The following is a 5,104-nucleotide window of genomic DNA, read 5'->3' on the forward strand; positions in this document are numbered from 1 at the left end:
TTTCCAACAAAAGTCACTTAAATTAATAGGTGAAAAATGTCAAAAATAGGTAAAATAGGCTAAATGCACTCGAAAATTCCCCTGACGGATTCTGATGGGAATGCTTATGATCATGCTGTGTGCAACAAGAGGTAAGTGACTAGGCATGCACGATCTACGAATAGACTCACAAAAGTGTCAGATCGCTTCTAAATCTAGATTGACTGGACTGACTAAACCCTTGTCGTGCTGTAGCATGTCCACGGACACATAGGGTTGGATGTCTCACGTGACATCTCCTCCTTTTCAAAGTGAGGTATTGGTACCAAACTGTATGGCGTCGAGGGAGATCGCCAATAACATCAGGAATCCTGGAAGGGACTCTTTGCCAGCCCACTCTGATGTGTGGGTCGTGCGGTACTTGAACTTCATAAAGGTCTACAACGCTTGCTTCTTTGGGCCGCGCCGAAAGCGACACAAAGTCTTTTGTGGCTCCTTCGATGCTTCAACTTCGTCGAAAGTCGTGCTTCTTTCTTCTTCAAGAATCTCCATGGCTGAAAATTCCTGAAATCATTTCCAACACAAAAACATAAACATGAATATACCCATTCCATGCAAAGTGAGTGGAAAAAATCTTGTCGTCCTATAGACTGTGCATGCAATGTAGATGAACAAAGAGACAGAGTGCCAAACCGTTCACCACACACACGAAAACAATGAGATCGAATCTTTCTCTTATAATCTAGAGCAATCAACTGTGGCATTTCACAACGGAATTGCCTATGCTTGGTGCTCATACTTTCATGTGCTCTTTCTACAAATGTGTCATGCCAAGGAAGATACATGGAATGTGACTTCCTTGAATGCATACTTTTCAACTTTTCATAAAAAATCCGCATACATTTGTGCTCATTCATGAGTGAAACGTGCTCAACGTACAATATGTCATGCCTAGGAAAAGGGATCACATAAAGATGCTGACTAAAATACAGGAAACGATCACGAATGGAACAATGCGTGCGTATCAATGATGCGAACACATAATACTTCCTGTGAGGGTTCTTTGGACCTAGGCTCGAGAGCCAAGATCGCTTCTTCCTGAATGATCGAATCGTCCTGTGGCGGTTCTTTGGACCTCAACTCGAAAGCCAAGATCGGTTCTTCGTGATTGATTCAATCTACAACGAGGTTAGCTTCGCTAGAAAAAGCATCAACTAACACATCATCCTTGTAAACAATCACGTCATCTTCATGCAACTCATTATGCTTGTGAGAAATCACATCTTGATCATGCAAATCATCATGCTTGTGAGAAATCGCATCTTGATCATGCAAATCATTATGCTCGTCTTTATCATCCATATCATCATGCTTATCATTGTCAATCAAATCATCATCATGCTGCTCATAGTCATGCAAATCCTGTGTGTCATGCTTTGGAGAAGAAGAGACTGAGAGAGTCTCCTTTTCGTGATTCTGTGCAAACTGCGCCTGCACAATAGAAAAGAGTCGCAAGAATTCTTTCAATGTGTTGGTCGCTCTTTTCTTTGATGGCTTTGTTCTCGCGATCAAATTCTGCTTGTCTTGCTTTGTTCTCGCGATCAAAATTGGCTTGACTTTCTTTTTCTTCCAAGTCGTAATGACGCTCTATGGCTTCCATTTCTTCTTCGTAGTCAGGATCTATGGCTGCCCTTCTTTCGTTGTGTTCTAACTTCCTGTCCATAAATAACTGCGGCAACTCCTTCATAGGAGTTAGTCAACTCCTATGAAGTAAACTCCTGTCGTAGATGGGGAAGGGGGAGGATCGGAAAAACCTCTTGGTGGGGAAAATTCTTCTTCACCTCTCTCATGCTCATCACCTCCAAGCGAAGTATCCATTCCGCTTCGAGTTATGACCATCCACTGAAGTCGTGGGTTCTTGTGGTCGTGGGTTCTTAAGTTTACGAGGAGCTTGGGTTCTTACGGGTCTTGGTTCTTGAGGTTCTTGAGAGTCTTGGGGTTCTTGAGGTTCTCCTTTCGCTTGCAATCTGTGTCAGAGAAGGATCTTCTCTTCACCCGAGTTCTGCTCTTTTCCGCCGGCGCACCCCTTCGCGGCCTTGCGCTCACACCAAGGCTGCTTTTTCCCACCTCACGTCAATTGGCCGGCTGCTAAGTGCACGGTCCGCTCTGAATGAGTGAAAAGAGGCACAAGGGGAGGCTGGACAAGCCCTTCTTTCTTGAAATTCCTGTCACTCTTCAAAAACACGATTAGGAATCGAGACGCCCAAGCGAACTTGGGTTCGTGCGATTTCAACAAGCAAAAAAAATTCTTGTGGTTCTTTCCTTGAGTGACACACAACACTGCCAAAGCTCTGATACCAATGTTAGGTGCAACGGAATGAATGTTTGCACTTTGCTCAAGATGAGTGCTCCGAACTGTGCTCAAGGTTCCTTCTATTCTTATGGAAATTAGAGCCTTCCGTTCTTAATGAGAGAATGCTATGATCACAAACAAAGTGAATGGACACTGTGCGTGCAAGTGTATGAGACTGAGAGATAGAGAGAGAAGAGAGATACGACACCAAAGGCGTTGTAAAACCCTCCTCCAAAGGCCCCACTCTCGTCGGCGAGAGTGGTCTACTTATGATTGCACAAACTGGTACAAACTGAATGCATGTGACTGATGCAAGTCTAGGCTATCTCGGCGATGACGACGGGGATGACGACACCGACCTAAGGGCTGAAATCTGAGGTCCTGCTACTACTGTCCAAAAACGCTAATGGCTGAATTCTGCTGCGGTGGAAAAACGCTGATTCGGCTTGTCGAAAACGCTGATTTCTTGCGGGTCTTTATGGCTGAAAACTGCACTTCGTGTAGGCTGAAAACTGATGGTCTTTAGGTTGAATCTGGGACTGCTTCCTTGCTGAAAAACGCTGCCAGAAGGGAGGGCTATCTGGGCTTTTTACTAACGCTAGGGCTGAGGTTTACTTGCGGTGAAGATCTCGGATCAAAACGCTAGGCTTGTGGTCTTGCTGTCGCCGGAATCTGCAAAGCAAATCGCTGGCTGATCTGGTGATGAAAACTCTAGGTCTTGACATCTGCTCCAAAAACGCTAGGTCTCTTGGGGAGGGTTCTGCTGAGAAGTTGCCTGTTGAGCGTGGAGCTCCTGCTGCCTCTTCTTCCATTTAGTGCTAGTTTAGGTTTGCTTATATACAAACTTACTCAATTTGCCGCACCTACTTTCCAACAAAAGTCACTTAAATTAATAAGTGAAAATGTCAAAAATAGGTAAAATAGGCTAAATGCACTCGAAAATTCTCCTGAAGGATTCTGATGGATTCTAATGGGAATGCTTATGATCATGTTGTGTGCAACCAGAGGATATCCTTCTACACTAAGTGACTAGGCATGCACGGTCTACGAATAGACTCACAAAAGTGCCAGATCACTTCTAAATCTAGACTGACCGACTGACTAAACCTTTGTCGTGCTGTAGTATGTCCACGGACACATAGGGTTGGATGTGTCAAGTGACATCCCCTCCTTTTCAAAGTGAGGTACTGGTACCACACTGTATGGCGTCGAGGGAGATCGTATATAACATCCGGAATCCTCGAAGGGACTCTTTGTCGGCCCACTCTGATGTGTGGGTCGTGCGGTACTTGAACTTCATAAAGGTTTGCAACGCTTGCTTCTTTGGGCTGCACCGAAAGCGACACAAAGTCTTCTGTGGCTCCTTCGATACTTCAACTTCGTCGAAAGTCATGCTTCTTTCTTCTTCAAAAATCTCCATGGCTGAAAATACACAAAAACATAAACATACCCATTCCATGTAAAGTGAGTGGAAAAAATCTTGTCGTCCTAATAGATTGTGCATGCAATGTAGATGAACAAAGAGACAGAGTGCCAAACCGTTCACCACACACACGAAAACAATGAGATCGAATCTTTCTCTTATGATCTAGAGCAATCAACTGTGGCAATTCACAACGGAATTGCCCATGCTTGGTGCTCATACTTTCATGTGCTCTTTCTACAAATGTGTCATGTCAAGGAAGATACATGGAATGTGACTTCCTTGAATGCATACTTTTCAGCTTTTCATAAAAAATCTGCATACATTTGTACTCATTCATGAGTGAAACGTGTTCAACGTACAATATGTCATGCCTGGGAAAAGGGATCACTTAAAGACGCTGACTAAAATACAGAAAATGATCACGAATGAAACACTCGAACGATGCATGCGTACTTCCTGTGAGGGTTCTTTGGACCTAGTTTCGAGAGCCAAGATCGCTTCTTCCTGAATGATCGAATCATCCTGTGGGGGTTCTTTGGACCTCGACTCGAAAGCCAAGATCGGTTCTTCGTGATTGATTCAATCTACAACGAGGTTAGCTTCGCTAGAAAAAGCATCAACTAACACATCATCCTTGTGAACAATCACGTCATCTTCATGCAACTCATCATGCTTGTGAGAAATCGCATCTTGATCATGCAAAACATCATGCTCGTCTTTATCATCCAAATCATCATCATGCTTCTCATAATCATGCAAATCCTGTGTGTCATGCTTTGGAGAAGAAGAGACTGAGAGAGTCTCCTTTTCGTGATTCTGTGCAAACTGCGCCTGCACAATAGAAAAGAGTCGCAAGAATTCTTTCATGTGTTGGTCGCTCTTTTCTTTGATGGCTTTGTTCTCGCGATCAAATTCTGCTTGTCTTGCTTTGTTCTCGCGATCAAATTTGGCTTGATTTTCTTTTTCTTCCAAGTCGTACTGACGCTCTATGGCTTCCATTTCTTCTTCGTAGTCACGATCTATGGCTGCCCTTCTTTCGTCGTGTTCTAACTTCCTGTCTATAAACAACTGCGGCAACTCCTTCATAGGAGTTAGTGCAATCCTTGTCGTAGATGGGGAAGGGGGAGGGTCGGAAAAACCTCCTGGTGGGGAAAATTCTTCTTCGCCTCTCTCATGCTCATCACCTCCAAGCGAAGTATCCATTCCGCTTCGAGTGATGACCATCCACTGAAGTCGTGGGTTCTTGTGGTCGTGGGTTCTTAAGTTCACGAGGAAGTTGGATTCTTGCGGGTCTTGGTTCTTGAGGTTCTTGAGGGTCTTGAGGTTCTTGAGAGTCTTGGGGTTCT

This window comes from Adiantum capillus-veneris, chromosome 1 (genome assembly GCF_014529385.1).
Source record: "Adiantum capillus-veneris isolate H3 chromosome 1, ASM1452938v2, whole genome shotgun sequence".
NCBI classification, from domain to species: domain Eukaryota; kingdom Viridiplantae; phylum Streptophyta; class Polypodiopsida; order Polypodiales; family Pteridaceae; genus Adiantum; species Adiantum capillus-veneris.